This window comes from Danio rerio, chromosome 9 (genome assembly GCF_049306965.1).
Source record: "Danio rerio strain Tuebingen ecotype United States chromosome 9, GRCz12tu, whole genome shotgun sequence".
NCBI lineage: Eukaryota > Metazoa > Chordata > Actinopteri > Cypriniformes > Danionidae > Danio > Danio rerio.
Genome location: NC_133184.1, coordinates 3,357,501 through 3,384,851, shown reverse-complemented (window position 1 = coordinate 3,384,851; position 27,351 = coordinate 3,357,501). Strand labels below are relative to the sequence as shown.

Here is a 27,351-nt window from a genome sequence, read left to right as displayed (position 1 = left end):
ATTCAAACAATTAAATCTTGATTGTTTACTGGATTAAAACGCAGGCATTAGAAAATGCAAACAGATAGATGGAAATAATTTTGTGAATTAAAATGTGTCAAAAAATAATTAAAAGGATTTTAAATGTGGGTCGAGTTAGGCCAAACTTATGTGGTCCACATATTTTTTATATCTGGGCTAAATACTACACTTGACATCTGGCCGATGTCTTGTGTGCTGTCTTAAAGATGGTGCCAGCTCTGCCAAACCTGGGCCATGTTTGACCCACATGCTCTAAATCAGAGCCGGATGAATGCCTCCTGTGCCAGCTTTATGCCAAAGCTTGGCCAAAATTCTTGGCTACCTAGGCAGTTTATGCTAACTTTATGATTATGTGCTTTTCTTATTGTTATCCATCTATTTTTTCCCTCTTATTTTGGGAATAATTATAGCTATGGTTGGGTTTAGGGGTAGGGATTAGGTATATGGATTAAATTTTCAAACAAAAATTAACTTCTATGATCAACATAGATGTTAATCCAGAATAACATCTAGGTAAAATCACACCCACCTTCAGTCCCTGCTGCAGAAAATCTACATGTGTTTATACAGATTTAGGCACTGCCCTATTGTGAATAATTAACATGATTATTATTAATAAACCAATGCATTTAATGGGGATGAAAGAGTAACTAAAATAAATGCAATTATGTAAATCAGAGAGTACATTGAGTAAAAGATACAAACATTGTAGGGTTTAATTGAACTCATTGCTGGGTAAATTACTTCCAAATTGTAGACTTTTACTGATTACAATTGACATGCTGAGCATTGTACTCTGGGATATGATGTAGATGATTAGATTTAGGTGATGAATTCTGACTACTTTTGGTTTACATGGTTTAAAAGCAGATTGATTTAAATGTGATTATTGTTATAAAAAGTATAAATAAATTACATTATTCCTTACGAGCATTAGAGTATATTCATTACAGGGTAATCCCAAATTGAGAGGCAAGAATTGAAAATGTATTTATTTAAAGGACATATACATTGCCAGTCTATATCAAAAATATTCCAAATTAAACAAACATTTATGACACTATAATGTTATTAAAAAGGGTATTTTACCAGTAGAAAAAAATTAACTACACACATTAAAAAAAATCTCTCTCTCTCTCTCTCTCTCTCTCTCTCTCTCTCTCTCTCTCTCTATATATATATATATATATATATATATATATATATATATATATATATATATATACATCATATAGTCAGAATTATTAGCCCCCCTGTTTATTTTTTCCCCAAGTTCTGTTTAACAGAGAGATTTTTTCAACACATTTCTAAACATAATAGCTTTAATAACTCATTTCTAATAACTCATTTATTTTATTTTTGCCATGATGACAGTAAATAATATTTCACTAGATATTCTTCAAGACAATTCTGTGCAGATTAAAGTGAAATTTAAAGGCTTAACTAGCTTAATTAGGGTAACTAGGCAGGTTAGGGTAATTAGTCAAGTTATTGTATAATGATGGTTTGTTCTGTAGACTATCTAAAAATATATAGCTTAAAGAGGCTAATAATATTGTCCTTAAATGGCTTTAAAAAATGTAAACCTGCTTTTTTTCTAGCCGAAATAAAACAAATAAGATTTTCTCCAGAAGAAAAAACATTATCAGACATACTGTGAACATTTTCTTGCCCTGTTGAACATCATTTGGGAAATATTTAAAAACGAAAAAAATATTCAAAAGGGGGCTAATATATATACTGATGATTATGATTGATGATGATTATTATTATTAAGTAAGATATTGTTTGTTTATTTATTTATTTATTGAAATGTCTACTTTTACAATTTGACATGCAAACCACTGCAGAAATGTTCTAACCAGCAGGCCCATGTCATATACAGTACAGATACTTAATAAATAACCCACTTTAAATTAAAAAAGAACTAACATGTGCAGTATTTTTTGTTTTCACAAGCTTTGGAGACGTAACATAAACTATGCTTTTAAATAATAGGTCATCTATAGCTTTTGTCATGAGGCTGTGTTCCAAATGACAGCAATGTTTTCAAAGTGCACTGCGAAGGGAGCACAATTGTGAACATGAAGATCGCTAAAACTGAGCTGTACAAATAGTTTGAAAGCAAATGACACCTAAGAGAGATGACCTTAATGCTTTTTTAGTTTTAATCATTCTAAGTTTAAATGTTAGAATGTTCTAAATGAATAGGGCATAGGGGGGATAAGTGGGAATAGAACACAGCCAGGAACTATGTTTCTAACTACAACTCTAGAGGTGTAGTTGCAAGTGCTCAAGTTTGCGATGCAGTTTGCGAATGTTCGTTGGAACGATGGATTTGGAAACGTCAAATCAATGAACTATGTTTGTAACGACGAAACTTGCGACCTTAGTTGGCTAACGATGGTTTTGGGAAACGCACCCCTGTGCTGGATTCGGTTAAAACTCCTCCAACCGACAAAGCTGTAGAATGTGCGCAACAACCTACAAGTGTTTTTATTTGTTAAAATTGATAAACTACATGCGTTTCTAGCAACAAATGTATGTTGTATTGAGATCTACAAGGATGTAATCAACGGGAAATGCTAACAATTTAGCAACAAATTCATATTTATCCGTCGAATCGCTGTAAACACCCACAATATTCACCAGCGCTGCAGTGTCTCTCTATGTGCCCGATTTCCCTGCGTTCTACATCTCAAATGACCAACTCACAAAAGATATTACACATGCTTATAACCTGAATATATACGAAAGACACTTGTCAGATTTTATTTTAGAGAGCAGGCGTGAGGTTCAGCTGTGCTCTTCATTTTTTGTCAGATTCAAGCAGCTAACGCTGTTAACTGCTGGTCTGGCTGACTGTTTACACAGCGCAAAAGCGCATGCTTGTAGGGGTGTGACGTGGAGCCAATCCGCAAATCACAGCACATTATGTTAGCTGACCAATCAGAGCCTCGTGAGGGCAGCCTTTCAGAGAAACTAGGGAATATGACAGTATATATAATCAAAGTAAGATATATGAAAAAAGTGTGATCTTCAACAAGTGAAGCATGAGCACACATTGCTTTACATCTTATAAACCCAACCAAGCCTTAAAAATACACTGTGGACCACTCCTTTAAATACAACAGTGGTGTGAATACAACCTAAAAAAAGATTGATATGCTATACCGCAAATTTCAGAAGAGCTAATACTCATATATACCGTCCTTTGGACGGTAATGATGTAAAAAAAAACTCTAGAAATAAAATGTAAAATGTAAATGTGTAAGTAAAAAAAATCAATAGGTGTGTTTTAGCTGATGTGTGTTTTGAAGATCACAGTGCTGTCAGTGTGCTGGTAAAACCCCTCAGACCCCTGGAGCCCAAGTGAGGGGTTCGAGATCTGCCGGTCCGGATGTGTGTGTGTGTGTGTGTGTGTCAGCTGCTGTTATAAATGTAGAGTCAGTGTGAGGGATGAGTGGAGCTGTCTGTGTGGAGTGATGCGGGCAGGGCGGCCCGGCTGCTGACTCCACTCTAATGACAGAGAGGGTAATGACAGAGCCCCAAACAGCAGGAAGAGGAAGATCAATCTACAGCCTGAGATAGAGAGATGGAAGCGAGGGGAGGGAAAAAAGAAGAAGAAGAGAAAAAAAAACAGGCCAGCCAGATTTCTATTACACCGGCTCTCCGTGTGTTATAGCTTTCTGGTGATGGCGTCAGCCTCCTCCTCCGCCTCGCTGTGGCAGTCGGCCCACGCCACACATTAAAAACACAGCGGATCAATAACTATTAACACTCCTCCTCGGCAGAGTCGTATCATTCCTGCTTCGCTCTCCATTTCGCTCGGTCCACGACACCGGGCCGGGTCGCAGGCTTGATGGGAGCAGGCCTGGGGTCAGTGGGAATTGAGAAACGTGGGGAAGGACAGAATGACGAGGGGGTGAAATGAAACGAGACGGGAGTTGCTAACCAGCTTGCCTGAGCAAAACAACACACATTCCTCTTTCTCAGGATGCTGTTGTTTTTTTTACCTCGCACTAGCGGTCATGCAAAACACACAGCAGAAGCAGGCCTTATCAAAACTCTGAGTGCAAAACATCTGAGAGTGCATTGAAAATCGGGGAATTTCCACTTCCATTTCCATTTCTTTTACATGAATTTTTGTTGATGATTTGCAAAGAAAAAAACAAGGATTTATGTACAAAAACATGTCGAATGGAAGCAGTTTTACTACCTGTCTCAGGACTAAAATAATTATGTTTCTATTAACAGACTGAAGACTCATTTAACATCTAATTGTAACATCGGTAGACTCATGTAACAGCTCCATCCACCGGCCACTTTATTAGGTACACCTTACTAGTACTGGGTTGGACCCCCTTTTGCCGTCAGAACAGCCTTAATCCTTCAGGGCGTAGGTACTGGAAATATTCCTAAGAGATTTTGCTCCATATTGACATGATAGCATCACACAGTTGCTGCAGATTTGTCCAAGATGTGAATCTCCCTTTCCACCACATGCCAAAGATGCTCTATTGGATTGAGATCTGGTGACTGTGGAGGCCATTTGAGTACAGTGAACTCATTGTCATGTTCAAGAAAGCAGTCTGAGATGAATTGTGCTTTATGATATGGGGTCTGAACCGTTGATACAAAGCAGGATGGATCTATGCTTTCATGTTGTTGACACCAAATTCTGACCCGACCATCTGAATGTGTCAGCAGAAATCGAGACTCATCAGAGCAGGCAACGTTTCTCCAATCTTCTATTGTCCAGTTTTGTTGAGCCTGTGTGAACTGTAGCCTCAGTTTCCTGTTCTTAGCTGACAGGAGTGGCACCCAGTGTGGTTTTCTGCCGCTGTAGCCCATCTGCCTCAAGGTTGGACGTGTTGTGTGTTCAGAGATGCTCTTCTGCAGAAACTGGAACCAGCTAAAACCAGTCTGGCCATTCTCCTCTGACCTCTGGCAAGGCATTTGCGCCCACAGAACTGCCGCTCACTGGATATTTTCTCTTTTTTGATTCATTCTCTGTAAACCCTAGAGATGGTTGAGCGTGAAAATCCCAGTAGATCAGCAGTTTCTAAAATACTCAGACCAGCCTGTCTGGCACCAACAACCATGCCACATTCAAAGGGACTTAAATCACCTTTCTTCCCCAGAAATTTAACAGTTTTTCACAAATTTCTAGAAATTCGCATCAACAAGCAGTTGGACAGGTGTACCTAATAAAGTGGCCGGTGAGTGTAATTGGCTGGTATTATTCTATTTACAAATATATTTGCTATTGCAAAATCAATAAAGAAACGTATCCAAACAAAACAGATGTTTACGGGTTAAATACGGTTAAAGTAGCCTTTTTTCAGGAGAGGAAATGGCCAAACAAAAACAACAACAACGTTGTGATTAAAAAAAGGGTTTCTGAGAATACCAGCATAAGATAAACAAACTAAAAAAAGTGGAAAAACACAAAATTAGATGCAATTTGGGTAAATTTCTTTTTAATTGTCCTTTGGGACACGTTTTTGATCTAGAGATACAACATTTCACTACATAATAAAGCCTCAGTCAGACTCAGCAACAGAAAAACCAAAAGCTAAATTATTACCAGCACAAGCAGTTGATTATTTCCAGTAGCAATAATATCACATCCTGAAATCTCGCTTGTTCAGGAATAAAACGATGCCGAAAAGAAGACTTTTAACCTAATGGTTACACAGGAATAGTGGCATTTATGCCTAAATATATCACAAAGTCGATTTTTATCACTTCATTTAAAAAAGTTACTGCTAACTGTTAAGAAAAAACATGTCCAAAGCACCAATGCAAATTTCTCTCTTAGGCAGTAGATTATATATAAATAGTTAAGCATTATATATTTTTAAGAGCTTATATTTAAACTTTTTAGTTCATTCTTAAGAGACAGCTCGCCCAAAATGAAATTGTTATCATTTACTTATCCTTAACTTGTTCTAAATTAGTTTGACTTTCTTTCTTCTGTTGAACCCGAAAGAAGATATTTTTAAGAATGTTAGAAACCTGTAACCATTGACTTTTACAGTAAAAAAATAAATACTACAGATATCAATTTTTAAATGTTTTTAACATTCTTCAAAATATCTTCTTTAGTTTCCACACGACAGTGTCTTTCAAATGATCTAATAACACTCCAAAATCTATTACATATGCCAGGCCAGAATTTGGTGCTGTCACCATGTTAGTAACCAGGACCTGCAAGACAGTGGTGACGTGCTGTTAGCGTCTCAGGGATTGTCTCTGTGTGTAATATGCCGTGTGTGTAAGATGTGTCTCTGCTGTAATGTGAAGTAAATCCAAACTTTGCTGATGAAGCAAAGGAGTGTCAAACTTACTTACTAATGTTAATTAATGTAGAGTTATTGTACACTGAATCTTACATTTATTAAATATATTTATGTATGTATTTTCGCACATTAAAAAATAAATTCAACCTCACGTTGAGTCAATCGTGTTGACATACTGCCACCAAATTTTGATTGAAATTATTTTGTTTTAAAACAATGTTTCTCAAAGAAAGATGGGAAGACATTAGGATATTTCACCTTCAATAGTGCAGAACATCATTAAAAGATTCAAACAATCTGGAAGAATTTGAGTGGGTAAAGGACAAAAGCGCAAGCCTAATCTGAACTACCCTGGTCTGCGATCCCCGCAGTCAGCGCTGCATCGAGAATCCTCATTGATCTATAAGCACAAGGGCTCAGGACTACTTTGGCAAATCTGTCAAGTACCACATCCACAAATGCCAGTTAAACCTATACTATGCCAAAAGGAAGCCCTATGTTAACAGTGTCCAGAAGGGCTATTGACTTCACTGGGCTCGGAGGCATCTGGGATGGAACATCACACAGTAGAAACATGTAGTGCGGTCAGATGAATCAGTATTTCAGGTATTATTTTGGGAGAATTAAATGTAGTGTGATCCAGACCATTAAAGAAAAGGATCATCCAGTTTCCAGCAACAAGTCTAAAAGCAAGGGTCTGTCATGGTATGGGGTTGTGTCAGTGCCCTTGGCAAAGGTAACTTGCACTTCTGTGATGCACCATCAATGCTGAATAGTACACAGGGACTTTGGAGCACAATATGCTGCCTTCTGTTCCAGGGATGTCCATGCATATTTCAACCACATTCTACAAACTCCTGGCTGTGAAGGAAGAGGATACAGGTACTCAGGGCTGGAGTGGGATGCCTTTTCAGCCCTGGAGTTTCAAGCTTTAGACCGGCCCACCTCTGATGGCCCACCAACTATTATAATAATGTAATTTCCAATTCAGTTTCTAATGACACTATCACGTCTTTTTCAGGAAAACAGCTGCTTCAGAACTTCAAATGTTTAACAGCCCTAACAGTGTTATATGTCTTAACAATAAAAATGAAAAATAATATTAATTAATTGGTTCGAACTCGGGTCAGCAGCGTCGTAACGCAACATGCTGACCACTGGACCACAACGGCACTGTTAAGACTTTTAACCATAGTATTAACGTACTGTATTAATGTAGTGAATCCTCTGATTTTCATTGAGCAGGTGTTATATTCATTAATATTCATTATTCGAATTCTTATTTTCACTAAGGTGCCGCTGTTTAAGGTGGAATGATAGTTACATCATCATTAACCTGCAGGCTGCATTTTGCTTACGGGGCTGCGAGAAAATTAATAAATAGAGCAGAGCTGCAGCAAAATAATGAATAAAAAGTGACGCCTGTTTCACACCGCAAGCGTCAGCGGCGCGTGAGCAGAGCGTGTGTTTTCGGCGTCCATGTTAACGCCTGTTTCACACCGCAAGCGTCAGCGGCGCGTGAGCAGAGCGTGAGCAGCGTGTGTGTTTTCGGCGTCCATGTTAACAGATTAGAGCTTTCATACCACACGCAGCAGCATCGCGTCAGAGCGAGGCGTGAGCTTCGCCGAAGCAGCAGTGCAGCGATAGTTTCGGCGCTGGGTGTATTTTTGACGCGCTGCTCACGCTCAATTAAAGTGACAGTGCATTGATAATGACCAAAACATATTGAATGACAGTTAAAAGTAGCAAATTTACCCAATAAATGCGTTAATAATGTCAAATGGTTTATATAGTCATCCAAATTAACTTAAAACTATTAAAAACGGCAAGAAACATTTATTTAGGCCCGAACTACAAAACCAAATGTAAAACAATTTTAGTATCAGTTTTGCTTAAGTTGCACACTAGTGTTGTAAGAGAGGGGAAATAGAATATTTACGGGATTTGTAGTCCATAGCGAAGTGTATTGTGGGTAGTGTAGCTCGACACGCATGCTGGATTATGTGAGCTCGCTGTGTTCTGTGCAGCTGAGCAGAGGAAGAAAGTTTTAATCGGCTTTGTTTTATGTTCACTCGAGTTATTCCTACCGGGAGCTGTTTGCACTGTGAATCTGACAACACGAAAATAAGTAAAAGAATGGCATGCATTGGTTACTTTTGTCCGTCTCATCCTCTGCACGAGCATGAATTAACGAGCTGTTATTCTGCCGCTGGACATCACTGAAGCGGAGAAAGAAACACTAGTTTGATCATGTATAAATATCATTATAACTATATTGTATAAATATGATTATAACTAGGTCTCCAGCATCACAGGCGACTGTCTTCTGACTGTAGACACTTCTCATATAAGTTAGCTTGAGACGCATACAGTACTATTTGATCTATAAATTTTGTAAAATAAACATTTGCAGGTTAATGAAACAGCATAGGAGGGGCCTTGGTGCAGATGAAAAGTTTAAAAATTGTATTTGTATATAGAGACATGGGTAACTAGATAGAATAGACAGAGATAGGCTGACGAAGAGCTCCGCGCTGCAGACGCAGCTGGTGTGAAAAGGCAAGCTACTGCTCGACATACGCGCTGCGCACACTCTGCTCACGCTCTGCTCACGCGCCGCTGACGCTTGCGGTGTGAAACAGGCGTGAGGCTATGGTCAAATAAATAAATAAATAAATAAATGAAAAAAGTGAAAGTGCAAGCAGCTAGGGACACCGGCCCTCACGGCCAAAAAAACAGACCGGCCCACTGAGAATTCTCCCGGTCCTCCCGATTAGCCAATCCAGGCCTCCAGGTACTGGTCTGCAACGTGTCTCCAATAGGGAACGTATGGTGCATTTTGAAGCACAAAATGCAACAACAAAGTCGCAAACTCCAAACTGTTGCCAACACAAAGACTTGTTTGCAGGAAGAATGGGACAAAATTACACTCGAAAGACTTCATCACTTGGTGTCTTCAGTCGTCAGAGTGTCTCCAAACTGAATCGACACAAATTACACAGTAAAAATGCTGTGTTCCACACATTCCCTAATCAATTAAATTAAGTTGCTATTACAAAATTGAACATAAAAGATTTAAATTGTCCAAAAACAACTCAAGAATTATGTTGATTCTGCTCATTCTACATAAGTAGTTTCAACAAGCAGCAAAAACCTTTTTTTAGTGGACCATGTGACTTATTTGGCGCTTTGAACAACACCAAATCACTCTAGAAATATAAAACCACACTTTCTCATCTCCGACCAGTCATTACACCAGTCTGCGTGTAATTTGTCTCTTTCATTAGTCTGTACAGTCTGTATTGAAGACCTCCTTATCTCAGGTCTCCTAATGGCCGCGGATCAGCCAAACACAGGCTTCAGTGTGCTCCCTCAAACCTGCAGGATCATAACAGTTTATCCTGCCTGGGCTGGGGCTTTGACTGCTCTGAATGGTGGGTAATGGGATGGAGGGGAGTCCCAGCGTGATACCAGGACATGAGCTGAATGCCTCGATACCTGTCAGGTGTACGGTGACATCGCAACATTGTTTGCGGAGCTTCAGATTGATTTCAGGATAGCCTGGCCAGAGCAGAGGGGACTGATGGGTATTGTGTGATCGCCGAATAAAGCCATCGGTTTCATCTGTGGTTGTCATGACAACCCGGACTAGGGGAGAACAGACGAAAATAAAACCAAAGATGACACACAGAACCAAGCCGAAAGATGATTTGTGATTGCTTTTTGTTGCATTCGCTGTTTGTAGAACTTGATTCAATGAAAGAAATATGCTAATGAAGACAATTCATAAAGCGCAGTTGTAGAAAACCAGCACAGACTACTGATCGCTGTCATACTTTACCACAACTGAAACGTTAACAAAACAACTGTGCCTCAGAAATTGTGTGGGAATTACAAAGGTAAGTGACACTAAATTAAACGTGAAATTTTCGAAGTTGAAAGAATGAAATCAAACCTTAATCCTATCCATTAGTAAGGACATTGAGTCAGTGCTGGGGAGATTACTTTTGACTCCTTTAAATTGCATCTTCAAAATTGCAGTAACATAATCTAGATCGGCGATGGACAGTGGCTAGCACTGTCACTTCATAGCAAGAAGGTCACTGATTCGAGTCCCGGCTGGGCCAGTTGGCATTTCTGTGTGGAGTTTGCATGTTCTCTCCATGTTGGCGTGGGTTTGCTCCGGTTTCCCCAACAGTTTTTAAATGAACTAAATTAGCCATAGTGTATGGGTGTTTCCCAGTGCTGGGTTGCGGCTGAAACGACATTCGCTGAATAAAACATATGCTGGATAGGTTGGCAGTTCATTCTGTTGTGGCGGCCCCTAATGAATAAAGGGACTAAGCCGAAGGAAAATGAATAAATGAATTTAAGTGGATTGAACATAAATGAATTAAGTTACACCCAAAATACTCAAGAATTGTAGTGATTCAGTTCATTTTAACTAAGTACTTTGAACAAGTAGCACAAACAGATTTTTGTTGAGTGTGACACATTTCCTAATCTATAAGCTATATATATATATAACAATGTTTTTATTAGAATATATTTTTAGATTGTCTACAGAACGAACCCCTGTTGTCCAATGACTTGCCTAATTAACTTGCCTAGTTGATCTAATTAACCTAGTTAAGTCTTTAAATTGCACTTTAAGATAAATTCCAGTATCTTGCAAAGATTTTTCACACTAAATTTAAAATGATACGAAACAACGATATGAATTTTGAGGGGGAAAACTTTGTTTTATGTTCAATCTACTTAAATTTGCAAAATTAATAAAGTTGATTTAATTGATTTGTGTTGAGACAACATGAAGAAATCAACCCAGGCTCATTCTAAATACCTACTTATATACAGTAGTCCTCCGTTAATCGAGGGAGTAAGGTTCTAGAAATATCCTGCAATAGACTAAATCCGTGTAGCAGTCACCTTTACTTTTGCGAGGTTGCGAAAGGTGAACCATGTTATATATCGAGGGACCACTGTATACATTTCTGGAGAGTACCAAATACGTCCCAGAAGATAAGTTTTTTGCAGTTTTTATGAATCCACCAGAGGGCGCTGTGTACGTTTTTCAAGATCTTAAATTTTTCTCACGGGTGCCATTCGCACCTTTTCTTCTTGCGTAAATCCACCAGAGGCCGCTGTCGACTGACTGCCTGATCAACCGACAGAGAAACCCCACCCGCCCACTTCCCTAAACCCAACCGATAGTGTTTTAAAAAAGCAATCCAGAAAAAAGCCACCTGATTTACACCATGTTTTTAGATTTTACTACGTCTTCACCCTGCTATTTATTTCTTTATTTTATTTTTGGCTTTTGTTTTTGTCTTACCAGCTTTCTGCAACCATTCTTCGCCCTGGTCAACTTCTCTCTGCATCTCAAGTCCTCTGACATACATGGCGAGCCACTGGACAACTGGTAACAATGAAAAAGCCCTCCATACAGAGAAAAGGTAAGCGGTCAGCTAGTGGCGCGAAAAGGAAGAGCGTCACACCTCATACCTTTTAAAGATTAAACGCAGTCATACCTACTTCTGGCTACAAAATTCGCAATCTCCAGAAATGTATACAGGGCTACGTTTTCAGAATGAGCCTATGTTGGCGAATTGTGTGAAACCCAGCATTTTCTACAGTGTACCTTGAAAAAGATGATGTACTGCCATCATAGCAAAGACCAAAGAAAAGTTATTAAAATATTGTTATTAAGACTAATTTAATATGTGTTGAAGTAATCTTCGCTCAGCACTTGGGGAATATTTGAAATAAATAACTAACACTTTCCAAAAGGGTTTGACTTTAAAGATATTTTGACTATAAAATTAGCTAGATATTTTAGTGGGAAGGTAAAGCATAAATAAATCAAATAAATCTACACAAATACATAGACTTGACGTTGAGAATCAAAATAAGGAATTTGACGTGGATTAAATGACTCGAATTAATAAGCGGATAAACGGATACCGACAGAAATCTTTTAACTAATCTACAAAGTTAAGCAAATCTTGGCAGAGAAGTGTCAGAATCAGAAGCTGAGCGTGTGGAGAGCCGGCTCCATTAAACAGGCTCCATTAAGGGCCGTGTCCGTGTGTGTCTCTGGATGTGAGAAGTGTGCTACTGATATTCAGATGCTAATGGCTTCAGCACAATTATCTCAGCATTTGAGCAAATGGACTCGGCCATGCGTGTGCGTGTGTGTGTGATCGTCTCAGAGAATGTGCTCTCCTCGACGTACGGCTTCCATGAATATGTAACTACATCAGCTTTCTGTCTTTGTCACCCAGGGTCATTATTGGAAGCAAAAGCTCTACAACGAGACTTTTATATTGGGGGCAGCCAAAGAACAAGGCAGGCCTCACTTTACAAAACATGATACAGAGATGGATCAACCGTTTCTGGTGTTAACCGTTCTTTTTGTGAATCACGTAGATGTAAAAAGCAGCAACCAAACATTTAGTAAATGTCAGGGCTGTTGGTATTTTGGATTCTGGATTAAAACTGCATTACCTGAGGAATTGATAATGTAAAAAATACCAAATAAATTACAAATTGATATTAATCAAATTAAATATAGCTTAATTCAGAAGAGGGCTGGGAAATCTCACCTCTCAATTTAGGTCATGTCATATGACATATCTGATATCGATGTATTTCCAGATTTAATACAATTTCCAGCCCAGGGTCATTTTGAAAACGTACCCCTGTATATATTTCAGAAGAGTGCAAAATCAGTTGCAGGAGCTAAATTTTTTATTTTTTTTTGCAGTTTTTGTTTACACAAATCTACCTGTGTATGCTTTTCGGATCTCAAATTTCTCTCGCGTGTGCCTTTCATGCCTGCTGTTCTCGCATAAATCCACTAGAAGCCGCTGTCAACTGACTGACTGACTAACCGATTGACTGACCCACCCTCCTCCTTCCCTAAACCCAACCGATCGTGTTTTCAAAAGCACTGATTAACCAGCGTTCACCAACTTCCCTAAATCCAAACGGCAGTTTTAAAAAGCATTCTAGAAAAACAAAAGCCCTCGCCTAATTTTTACCACGATTTCAAATCTTACCACGTTCTCACCCTGTTTTTTACTTGTATCTATTATATTTTTGCCTTTTGTTTCACCTGATTTCTGGAACCGTTCTTCGCCAGAATCAAACCCCGACATCACAGCCAACATATCTATGCATGTCAAGACCACCAACATACGTGGCGAGCTACTGGGCAAACTGGTAACACCAGAAATGCCATCCTCTCGGAGGTAAGCGGTCAGCCGGTAGTGCGAAAAGAATGCAAATGCAGCCATATGTAGCTCTGGCTACATAATCCGTGCTATCCTGAAATGTAAACGGGTACATCGTTGACCATTTCTGACATTCAATCAATAGGAATTTATATTGACCACATTTAACAGATTATTTCTTTTTTACATTTTAAAGTACGTATGTACTCAGAAATTGTGCAACTTTGTGTTTGAAAGACGTCTAATAGATGTCACAACCCTAATTAAACACACCTGATCCAACTAATTAACTCCTTTAGGCTGCAGCCCTCCATGAACTGAGTTTGACATCCCTGCTGTGAGGGATAAGTTTAGGAGTGGGTGGATAGAATATAGTCTGTATAGTATAAAATTATTAACATCTATGTGAAGTCCCCATAAAGATAGCTGTGCAAGTATGTGTGTTAATACCTTGCATTCCTTAAATTGTGAGAACCAAATGTCCCCACATGTATGGCAATACCAGTTAAGTTTGACCTCTTGGGGAAAATGTTTTGGTTTCCACAAGGAAAACAGCTCATAAAGTATTTTGAATATGCAAAAAAGCAGATTGATTCCTGGTGAGGGTTAGGTTTAGGGATACGGTTGGAGTAGGGGTATAGAATATACAGTCTGTCCAGTAGAAAAATCATTTTGTCTATGGGAAGTCCCCATAGAGATAACTGTACTAATGTGTGTGTGTGTGTGTGGCAGGGGATTCCCAGGTTTCTGGACTCTAAAATCTCAGTGCAGTCTCTATCCTCAACATGTGTGTCTGTGTGTGTGTGCGTGTGTGTCGGCCCCAACACAATGGTTGTCGTCACATAGTCTGGGCTAGTAATGTGCTGAGAGAGAAGAGAAAAAAAGAGATTGTACATGAAGATGAGAGCAGGTTGACTCTTACAATACTCTCATTTAGAGCGCTGAGCCTTCCAGGCTCGCAGGCCGTCAGCCCCTCTGTCTGCAAGCCTTAGCCCCAGGACCGGATCTCCACCCTGGGGACAGACAGACCGCTGACGCCCCCTCTCCACACATGAATCACACACAATCCTCCAAAGACAAGCTCTGGGCAAACGGACTTAGATAAGAGCTGCCCTAAAATAAAGACCCAGAAATTAAGCAGTCTACGGTCAGATTGGCACTAGAGTCTCCACTGCTTTCAAAATAAGCACGAAATAAATGCTCAAATTATTGAGTTAAATTAATTACCAAGTAATTTCTTTTTTAAAACAACTGGACATGCTGTTTAAGAGAGACCCAGGGAGTTTCAGCTCAACTGTGGACCACCCATTGACCATTATATGAACGCTTCATTATAAAAAAGACATGCATTTTCTTTTTCAAGCAAGCTCTAATCTGGGGTGCGTTTTCCAAAAAGATTGTTAACAATCTGGTAATAAAAGGTCCATCATTAACAACAATCCCAAGTTCTAATGAACATTTACAAACAGCATGGCAAAGTTTCATCTTAATATAAAATATGGACTTAAATAGACCATGCTCTTGAGCAAAACAAGGTTATTAAAGACAGGTGTGTTTTTTAGGGTTGCAGCTGAACTCTGCAGGAAAATAGATCTCTAGAAACAGGATTGGGCACACCTGGTATACACTGACCACAAAAACCTAGAATACCTCCACCATGGCAACTAAAACCCCATCATGCCAGGTCAGTTTAATTTTTTTTTTATCCACTTCAATTTTAATTTCTCATATCATCCAGGCTTCAAGAATATCAGAGCTGAAGCTCTTTCCAAAATCTATGGCCCTGAGAAATCTCTTAAAGTTCCAGAAAGAAGTACTTTCCCCATGTCCCTTTGTCAGCCCAATCCAATGGTCATTAAGACCCCCAAAATCTTCAATCCTCTCCATTTATGTTCTAGTGGCCTCATGATTTACAGCAGAGGTTCTCAATCTCAGTGGGAGAATCTCAATCTCAATCCCTCAATCTCAATCTCTGGAGGGCCGGTTTGTCCTGCAAAGACTTCCAATCCCAATCAGGCAAAGCTGGGCAAGATAATCAAGCTCTTACTGGACTTTCTAGAAACATTCTTTTAGGTGTGTTGATTCAAGTTGGAGCTAAAATCTGCAGTACTCCGTACTTCCAGAACCTCAAGCTTGAAAACCCCTGAACTACAGTATGCTCTAGGGCACAGGTGTCAAACTCAGTTCCAAAAGCGCCTTAGCTCTGCACAGTTTAGTTCCAACCCTAATTAAACACACCTGATCAAACTAATTGAGTCCTTCAGGCTTGTTTGAAACCTACAGATAAGTGTGTTGGAGCAGGGTTGGAACTAAACTGTGAAGGGCTTCGGCCCTCCAGGAATCGAGTTTGACACCCCTGCTCTAGGGTATTGATGCACAAGTTTTATCCACTTACCATCCATGGGCACTAGTCAACCAGGAGCAAATAATACCTTCTTGCATGTCAGCGATTGCTTCTGTTGGACCAACAAGGCAAGAGATCTTCAAAGATGTGCAGATTGAGTCCCTTCCATATATCTGGCAACTTAGTTCCTCTTCCTGTTACCAACTACTATGGTCACACCTAGAGATAGATTTGTTACAACTTCCAATATCAAACAATAATACCTATATTTTAGTTAATACTGACCAATTCTCAAGTCCTGTCATCTGTTTCTTTCAAAGGTTTATGACCTGTTTATGGAGGCTGCATGTGTTCCCATACTTCCCAGAGTTCCTGAAGCCTCCACTCTATCTCTAGAACATGGAAGGCTTTCTTTTCACTCTTAGATGCATGTCGTATTTATCTTTTGAGGTGCAAGTAATCTATTATATGAGCAAAAAGGTCCACAGTGGCTTCTCCTACCGCATTAAATTGCGTTTTTCTTTTAGATATTTGGTGCCAGTTTATCAGGAAGTGGCGACTGTGTTCTAATTGACTTATTGGATGGAAACTGCTTTATTTGCAAATGTTTTATGCCATTTTTCCAAAGTGAAATCGAACTTGCATCTTTGGATATGGGCAAAATTAAAATGTTTGAGTGAATTATCCCTTCCAGGTGTACTGTAGCGCAATTTAAAACCTTAACTCTGCTTTAAAATCCTACTCCTGCTCTCCGTCACGAGCGATTCATTAGCCTTGAGATAAAAATAGAGCATTCGTGGACGCTGAGATGGCAGTGTGGTCAGCGTAATCAGGCCACCTCATATGAAGATGCCCACTCATGATGAGATGTTAAATGTGTTTCTCTGAAAATGCTGCCTGTTTAAAAATCACACACGCACACACAGCAGATGGACAGACCGGTTTCACCGCTCCAATAATCACCAGGGGTCTGTGGGCACAGATTCTCTGGTGTGTATGTAAGAGTGTGCAGGGGGTCCTAAGATCTCATGGGCCAATCAGGGCCGAGTGGAGAGCCCACAGGGTCCCGCGGAGCTCCGCAGACCCACACTGTGGGGTTCAACACTGTCCTTCTCCTCATCATCTTCATCATCCACCAATCAGAGAACAGCACTACAGACACTCTCAACACCGCGGGGAAGACACACACACACACAAATGCTCTTCTACACAGACAGAAAACAGCATGGGTTCAGAAACACACTCACATGCATTTCAAAAGCCATCAGTTGGCCACTGAATATACAATCACACTCACACACACGGGCATATTCTTCCACAAGCCTCAGCAGGGTCTCCAATAGAGAGCTCTCTTTCTTTCTCGCAGGGTTTTCTGCGGAGGCAAGCCTTCATTCACAGTCAGATACCTGAATACACACACACACACACACTTTCTCTCACACAAACATGTGTCTTTATTTCTTTCACAGACAATTCCTACAGTTATCATGGATTGCTTATACTCACAACCAAACACATGCACACACACACAGACATTACAGCAGTGGCTCAAGCTATAGAGCCCCAAATAAAAGAAAACGAAATAGCACTTTAATATCTCAGTTGTTTCTCTTACACCCCAGTGTTTAGATGTAAACATCCATAAATATAATTTAATTACATATAATTTATAAATATACAGTATATATATAAATATATATATATATATATATATATATATATATATATATATATATATATATATATATATATATATATATATATATATATATATATATATATCAGAGAATGCAGCAGGGATGGAAATAGGGGCTTAAAATTCATTCGAAACATCAAATTCTCCAAAATACTTGCCAAGCTTAAGATTACATTTCATATTATGAATAACCGATAAACTTACACAACAACTGTCCCTTTAGTTTCATTTCTAAATGTTCGTATCACACAAAATCTGCAGAAGCTCATGTCTGGTCTGAGGCCGTTCTCCGGAGAATTGTCATTCTATAGTGATCGCTGATTGGCTCCTGTACTAGAAGGCGGGGCTTCATTCGCCATATTGACAGTTACACTTTTCCCCATTCAAAAGTATACGAGAGACATGTCTTGTGTATTCTATAGTCGGTGTCCGCACAATAACGTATCTGTCCGCCTATCAGGCTGCGCAGAAACTCAAATTGACATTTGTTGACAGTTTGAGTTACCTGTCGTAATTGAGTTAGTTGTTGGATGAACATTTTTTAGTTTTATGACTTACCCAAAATATAAAAACACATATAAATACATTTAGATAATTTACTTTAATCAGTGCTATTGTAATGTGAAGAGACTTTCAACCAGCACAACAAAAAAAAAGTTTCTAAAGGCAATTACCTACTGCACTTTTAATGTTTTACTAAGAAGTGAGTTAAAGGGATAGATCTATTGACAATAAATATTCTGTTACCATAAACACCATAATGTTACCTGTATTATTATTTTTTAAATATAAAGTGTCCCTCCGACTGAGACTCACAGGTGAGTGCGCTTGACAAACCACCTGTAGAAACACTCTCATTTCTCCATATGCGCTGGACACTCTTAACTCTAGCATTTAATTGGTATAATCAGCACTTCTTGTGTGTATTGCCTATTCTTGTTAAATCGCTGAATGCCTCTTCGATTGTAAATCTCTTTGGACAAAAGCTCTGCTAATTGCAAATGTATAAATGCACTGAAGTGTTTTAAATTTGCACTTTGGCATATTTAAAAGTGCAGTTTACATTAATTATATAAAACTTCACTTAGATTTCTTTAGGTGTACATTTTAAACTTCATAATATAAGTCTCCTGAGCTACTAAAGATCATAATCAGGGTAATTACGTCGTCCCAAATCAAAGGCCCCGTTTACACTGTCAGGTCTTGATGCCCAATTTCTTTGCCTTTCCGTTTACATGTTGTTTTAATTGTGACCCATATCCGATTAATGTGTTTACCCTTTCTTTACAATTTACGATGTCGCGCATGCGTAAAGGCGGGAGGCAAAGGACGAGGGAAAGGGCCGTCATAGCAGCTTGTACCTTTGGTTTATATATGTTGTCCTCCACCATTCAGAGGAATTTATGGGTATGAGAGAGATCTCAGGTCTGGTGGGAGCAAATTGTGGCGACTGACAACTTTCCTCCTCCATGTTTCCACTGTTGTTGTGTTTACTGTGTCAGGGTCACCACACATGAGCTTCCTTTTACGTCATTAAGCCACGGAGAAGTACCACATTGTCCCAAGTTTAATGACGTACAAAACAGAATGCTTCAATAAATCCGATCTGCCTATTCACATAGTCACATATCTGACTTATATCTGATTTATTTCCACATATAAAGGAGGCCTGAAACCGATCTCTGAATATCCGAATGCTTGCGTTTTTTTTTTTTTTTTGTGTGTGTGTGTGTTTACACAGTCATAGAACAGATCCGATTTGTGTCACACAATAAAAATTGGGTCACATTTAACTTGCAGTGTAAACGGTGCTAAAGGTAAAGGAGGTCATTAGGGGTAAAATCTAAAACTAATACAGTAAATCTCCCATGTGCATCTTCACTGATTAGCAGAACATAAAAAGTGTGTGCATGCAGACCTACTGATGAGGGCATGTGTATATCTAGATCTGTGATGTGTGTGCATGTGTGTGCAGTCCTCTAGACAGTGTTGAGTGTGTCTTTTAAAACCTCTGTGATTACCAGCACCTGTGCGGCCCACCATCGCAACCAATCAGGTCACTGCACTGCGGCTGCACATGCAACCAGCTCATCAATATCTAGAAAGACGTGATGAAGATCTTCCGTCCAGGTGGAGGAAAGACCGAATCCTTGATTGTGCAGCTGTTACTACACTGCCGACAAGGGGCCATGACCCACATCTATCTGGCCAGTCTCCTTCCTTCACTACGTAATTCTCTAGTCTAGCAAAAACACTAAACCATTCACCACTTAGCTTTGTTAAAATTAAAACGGTAAGTTCCACCCATGTTATTTCCAGAGACATGGAGAGCTCGGTGACTGATAGGCCTTATAGGCATGCAAGATGATAAGTTCGGTAAGTTCTTACTTAGTGCTGAAAATGAACTCAAAATGAACGTTGTTTTATTTTGGATTTTGTTCGAAATTACTTCAATTTGTTCTCCTAAATGTAGTTAAGATAAGATAACGACCTTAGCCTGGTTACCAATTAGATAGGATAAGACTTTAAACTTAAAATACTTCGTGAAGTTTATTCATAAACTAATTTCGAGAGGAGCACGTGATTATGATTGAACACGGCTGGTTCTGCATTAGCATGCATGATCCACCAATCAGGCCATTCCTAACCCACTAAAAAAGGGCCAGGGTTTTTTCACTACAGTCATCTTCGATTTGAAGAATCCCCCCTTCCACCCCTACCTTTTCCCCTTTCCCTCCATAGGGCAGCACGGTGGCCCAGTGATTAGCACTGTCGCCTCACAGCAAGAACGTCACCGGCTCTAGTCCTTTAACAGGCCGGTGGTCGTTTCTGTGTGTAGTTTGCATGTTCTTCCCGTGCTTTCGTGGGTTTTCCCCGGGTCCTCCGGTTTCCTCCCACATTCCAAAAACATGCACAACAAGTAAATTGATAAATCTAAATTTGCAATACAGGTAATCTCATAATGCAGCATATCTTTTAATAGCATTCAATTTTTAGTCATCAGCTCTTATCAAGGGGGAGTTGTCGAGATCTACCTGAGCTCAAGGCTCCCCTCTCTTCCTCCAAACGGGTGGGAGCCCAGGACTCAAGAACCTCCGAGCTCAGGGCTCTCTCCCGGGACAGCATGCCAAACTTGCTTATAATCAATCATCAGCTAAGTGTGAACTCTTGAACTTAACACTGTATACCACTGGAGTGACATGTATAAAAGAAAAAAGTTTTAATAAAATACCATACCTTTAAAGCAGACCATGATTTTTAGCAACAATCTGACTTTATTTTGATCTCAAATGCTTTAATTTGTGGAAATGATCCTCCACATCTGTGACGTTACTATAACAACAGCTGCAAGCAACTTATAGACTATACACTACCTGACAAAAGTCTTGTTGTTGTCCCAGTTTTAAGAGCAACAAATAATAACTTGACTTTTAGTTGATCATTTGGAAAAGTGGCAGATTTCTCAGATGAATCATCTGTTGAGCTGCATCCCAATCATCACAAACACTGCAGAAGACCTACTGGAACCTGCATGAACCCAAGATTCTCACAGAAATCAGTCAAGTTTGGTGAAGGAAAAATCATGGTTTGGGGTTACATTCAGTATGGGGGTGTGCGAGAGATCTGCAACATGAGTAATCAAGACATTTGTGCTGCCTATTACATTACAAACCACAGGAGAAAGCAAATTCTTCAGCAGGATAGCGCTCCTTCTCATACTTCAGCCTCCACATCAAAGCTCCTGAAAGCAAAGAAGGTCAAGTTGCTCCAGGATTGGCCAGCCCAGTCACCAGACATGAACATTATTGAGCATGTCTGGGGTAAGATGGAGGAGGCAATGAAGATGCATCCAAAGACTCTTGATGAACTCTGGGAGTCCTGCAGTCTTTCTTTGCCATTCCAGATGACTTAATCAGTGATGATTAATCAGTGATTTGAGACATTGCAGAGATGTATGGATGCAGTCCTCCAAGCTCATGATGGAGTCAGACACAATATTCATTCTGTCTCCACTGCAGCAGGACTTTATATTCTATACTGGACATTACTTCTGTTCAGTGACAAGACTTTTGTTTAAGCAAAGTGAGACCTTACTGTCCTGATTAAATCATTAAAAAATCAAGGCATGATCATATTTTATTTTGGTAAAATAAGCGTCATCTAGAGGCCTTTGTCTTTCATATAAGCCACTTCTGATGCCAAATGATTAACTAGAAGTCAAGTTATTATTTGCTTTTCTTAAAACTTGGATAGGCGACAAGACCTTTGTCAGGTAATATAGGTTGTAACAGTGTAAAAGTGAATTAAAGGTGAATTATTTAAGATGGTTCAAACTATTTCTTTAAACTGAAAAGGTTTGCTGATTAAACACACTTCAATAAATCAGTCCCTTAATGCCAAGCATGCCGGATAAGCCAAAGATCTATTATAAACACTTATGTGTCCTATCAAACTCAGGATAGAGTTTCAAGAAATCATCCGTCAGCACTAACAAAGAACGCACTAGGAAACTTTTCTTTTTAATAAATACGTGTGTGCGTGTAAAAAAAGGACAATAGGTATCTCCAGATGGAATTTTTGCACAAAATTTACTTTTAAGGATCTATAAGTTTAATTAAAGCACTAAATTACAAAGAAAGTTATTTTGGAAAAAGGGAAAACACTCAACGTAGCTCATTTATTGAAATAATTATTTGGCAAGAAAGCTAAAGTTCATTGTAGCATTGTAGTGCTGTTAAAGGATTAACTACGACCAACAAAATAAAAGTTTGTATTTCTGATGTTTTTTTTTAATCTTCATATATTCATTCATTTTCTTGTCGGCTTAGTCCCTTTATTAATCTGGGGTCACGACAGCAGAATGAACCACCAACTTATTCAGCAAGTTTGTCCTTCCAGCCGCCACCCATCTCTGGGAAACATCCACACATACTACGGACAATGATCGAAGGATCGAACCAGCCGAGGATCGAACCAGCGACCTTCTTGCTGTGAGGCAAACGTGCTACCCACTGCGCCAATGCGTCTCCATCTTCATATATTTATTATTTATATATAAATGCACACATCGATCTTTACACAAGTATAGAAAATATTGAATTATATTTACATATAACAAAATTCATTCATTTAGTTAATTTCCTTCAGCTTAGTCTTTGATTATGCAGCGGTCGTCACAGCGGAATGAACTGCCAAATATTCCAACATATGTTTTACACAGCAGATGGACTTCCAGCCGTAACCCAGTACTGGGAAACATTCATACACACTCATACACTACAGCCAATTTTAGCTCATCCAATTCACCTATAGCGCATAAGCTTGGAGCACCTGGACCCATGCAAACATAGGGAGAACATGCAAACTCCACACAGAAAAAAATAAATTCTTAGAAATCATTACATTTGAGGAAATACTCAAAACAATGATTTTGCTGCTTGTTCAATCTACTTATTAAAAACAAGCTGAATCAACACTGTCAAGATGACCAGCGATCTAACCTGTGCAGATCACTGGAGAACTACACATCTGCCATTTTAATGATCTACAACTCCCATCATGTACCTAACACACATCAGTTCCTGATTCCCCCTGATCACACACACACACACACACACAGCTGAAAGCTCATGATGGGATGATTAACAGTACTATAAAACACCTCATTGACACACACTCTTGGCTGAGTCTTGTAAACTTTAATGCCAAGTTCAGACTGCATGATTTTAGCCCCGGTTTTGACTTGCTGACAGGTTTTGAGAAATCGCAGACAATTGCCTGAGATCACAGGTAAATCACTGCTTGTTCACGCGAGTAACACTAACGTAGTGTTTTTCTGGGGCCGGGCCGCGGGGCAGCAGTCTTTAGAGAGAACCCCAGACTTCCCTCTCCCCAGACACTTCTCCCAGCTACTCTGGGGGGTTCCCGAGGCGTTCCCAGGCCAGCCGGGTGACATAGTCCCTCAGATTCACTAGGTCTCAAAACTCTTCTGAAATGCCTGATGCTTTGAATCGCTGTAGTAACATTACCTGGTATTTCAAAACAGTTTAGTCACATGACCTGGGTGTCTTAAATCACCTTAGTCAGGTGACCTGGGTGTTTCGAAACACTTTAGTCATGTGACCTGGATGTTTTGAATCACTTTAGTCGCATGATCTGGGTATTTCAAAACACTTTAGTCACGTGACCTGGGTGTTTCGAATCACCTTAGTCAGGTGACCTGGGTGTTTCGAATCACCTTAGTCAGGTGACCTGGATGTTTCAAAACACTTTAGTCATGTGATCTGGATGTTTCGAATCACTTTAGTCGCATGATCTGGGTGTTTCGAAAAACTTTAGTCACGTGACTTGGGTGTTTCGAAACACTTTAGTCACGTGACCTGGGTGTTTCAAAACACTTTAGTCACGTGATCTTGGTGTTTTGAATCACCTTAGTCAGGTGACCTGGTTGTTTCGAAAAACTTTAGTCACGTGACCTGGATGTTTCGAATCACCTTAGTCACATGACCTGGGTGTTTCAAAACACTTTAGTCACGTGATCTGGGTGTTTTGAATCACCTTAGTCAGGTGACCTGGGTGTTTCGCATAACTTTAGTCACATGGTTTGGGTGTTTCAAATCACCTTAGTCAGATGAACTGTGTGTTTCAAATCACTTTAGTCATGTAGCCTGAGTGTTTCGATTCACTTTAGTCACATGACCTGGGTGTTTCAAAACACTTTAGTCACTTGACCTGGATGTTTCGAATCACCTTAGTCACATGACCTGGGTGTTTCAAAACACTTTAGTCACGTGATCTGGGTGTTTTGAATCACCTTAGTCAGGTGACCTGGGTGTTTCGCATAACTTTAGTCACATGGTTTGGGTGTTTCAAATCACCTTAGTCAGATGAACTGTGTGTTTCAAATCACTTTAGTCATGTAGCCTGAGTGTTTCGATTCACTTTAGTCACATGACCTGGGTGTTTCAAAACACTTTAGTCACTTGACCTGGATGTTTCGAATCACCTTAGTCACATGACCTGGGTGTTTCAAAACACTTTAGTCACGTGATCTGGGTGTTTTGAATCACCTTAGTCAGGTGACCTGGGTGTTTCGCATCACTTTAGTCACATGGTTTGGGTGTTTCAAATCACCTTAGTCAGATGAACTGTGTGTTTCAAATCACTTTAGTCATGTAGCCTGAGTGTTTCGATTCACTTTAGTCACATGACCTGGGTGTTTCAAAACAATTTAGTCACTAGACCTGGGTGATTTGAATCATGCTTCACTGCAGTGTTTCAAAACACTCGTGCTTCGGAATCTCGACACTGTGTCGAAACCTCTGTTTCACGCCAGCCATCCCTACCTGTCTATTACTGTTTTGACCTTTTGCCTGCCTGATGACTCTCCTAATGAACTGATAGTTTCCCAACACAAATTGATTAAGTTAACTTAACACATTTAAGTGGATTGAACATAAAACAGTTAAGCTGTTCTCCAAAACCTCAAGAATTGTGCTGTTTCAGTTCATTTTAAATAAGTAGCTTGAACAAGCAGCAAAATCATTGTTTTGAGCGCATGCCAGACATCACTTTTGCCAACTACTGTATATATACAGATCCAGATCCAAGAACCGCAGATCACGAAGACTTTGTAGTCCAGAGCACTTGACTCATGGCTTTTACTGTAATACAGGAAGCGGTAATTGCGTTACTCATGAAGACGTGACTTGATAGATGTTGCTCACAGTTGATGCTGTTTAGCCTTCTACCTCACTTAACGTGGAGAACTAAAGCAAGCTTTCATCTTGAAATAAGCTTCAGAAAAGATGGACGTTGTTGAAATAAATCTTTCTCCTGGCACACAAAGGGCTGGATTGAAATCGCGATTCCTCTCTGTGTGGAGTCAATTGAGAGGTTGGTAAGTGGTCTGCAAGAGTCAGCACACGAAGAGCACCACATGTTGCTCTTGCTGGCTTTTTTCTTTTGTGTTTTTTTTTCCTGCCACGTCATCTTCACAGACCATTTCATGGAGCTTCACCATCAGACAGAGTGGATCTGCAAAACACTCACACAATCACACTCGCTGCTCCATCAACAACATCTACACATGCTCTGATTGAATTTAGGGCTGCGGCAATGTTTTTTTTATTTTTATAATCGATTAATCTATCACAGTAATCGACCAATTAATCAAATAATCGGACAAGCTTTTTCTATTTTCTTTAAATATTTTGTGACTTAAATGCAAAAGAGCATTACAAAGTGTACGAAAGCGAATCATGTACATTTATATACAGCGGGGAAAAAGAAGTATTGAATGCATCATGTTTTTTTTCTGGGAATATTATTTCTAAAACTACATGGCTGTTGGCATGTAATTGAACCAGATTTTGGTAAAAAAAAAAAAAAAAAACATAAAAACAAAACAAAATTAATCTGATTAATGAGTTCTGTGTAATATCAATGCAACGACACAAGGAGAAAGTCCTGAACTACTAAATTGTATTTAATACTGTATATAAAATACATTTTTTAATGATGGCAGCATAAAGAAGCCTCTCATATGGAGAATGAAGTCACATGCTTTGCTCAGGTGTGACTTTGTCACAGACTTCAACAGAGTGTAAAACTTGATGGTTCTCGTCTATCAAAACTGAGCTTTAATTTGTGTTTTCTATTGGATTCAGATCAGGTGATTGGCTGGGCCATTCTACGGCTTGACTTTCTTTCTTTGAAAGCATTTAAGAGTTTCCTTGGCTGTGTTTTGGATCATTATCTTGTTGAAATGTCCACCCTGGTTTCATCTTCATCCTCCTCCTCCCATGTAGATGTTGGACTCAAGCAGCTGATATTCACTGACAATGGCGAAGGGCAGAGGCTTGCTGAAGAACTACTGAGAGATTTCAGCTGCTGTCTGGGCTTTCCATGTCTTTCTACACCTCCCTAAACTAAAACTAATAAACTAATTTGTTTTGTTTTCTTTGCATATATGTGTTTCTTTGGTTGTTATCAACAAATTGAAAATTTCAAGTCAACGTCACCTTTACAAATATGATTGTTGAGAAAAATGGTAATGTGTTCAACACTATGTATGTATATCTACTGTCAGCTTATGATTTGAATCCAAGGCGGAAGTAGTTCCTCATACAAAAGGGTTTTTGAGACTCTCCATGTTTGATTTTGTTTTTATATACACAATTATGCCGTCAAACTGTTGTATAAATGCAATATCACACAAGTAGCAGTGCGATATGGCTGTATATCGGCACTGGTGGGAGGTGTGCGTTGGCGAGTGCTGATATATACCAATAAACCATTTAACTCAATTTGCAGCTACTACACTATATTCTGAACTTAAACAATCAAAAAAAAATTTTTTACCACAAATTACATTAACTAATAAAATAATTACAGGCAACGTGGTGGAACATTCTTGTAACATTGATGGAAAAATGTTCTTGCATCATTTAGATGATGTTGATGGAATGCTCTAATGTTTGGACAACTGAAACGTTATGAAAATGTTTAGATAATGTTATTATAACAAAACAAAAATGTTGGTGCGTATGTAGATGCTTTAAATGTTCAAAGTGTGAACATTAATGGGGTGGTCCACGGTGTATTTTTAAGGCTTGGTAGTGTTTAAAGGTGCAAAGCAATGAGTGCTCATGATTCATTTGTAGAAAATGACGTTATTTTTTCATATATCTTACTTTGGGAAAGATTCTGAAAGTTCTCATTCATTTCATTTCATTTTCACCCACGCGA

At 39.2% G+C, this 27,351-nt stretch overlaps 1 long non-coding RNA gene across 4 annotated transcripts in view; it reads right to left on the bottom strand.

Annotated features, from left to right (window-relative positions):
• Nucleotides 1-27,351, bottom strand: part of LOC141376047 (uncharacterized) — a 70,303-nt gene that overhangs the window by 17,502 nt on the left and 25,450 nt on the right. The gene's annotated exons all lie outside the window — the stretch shown is intronic.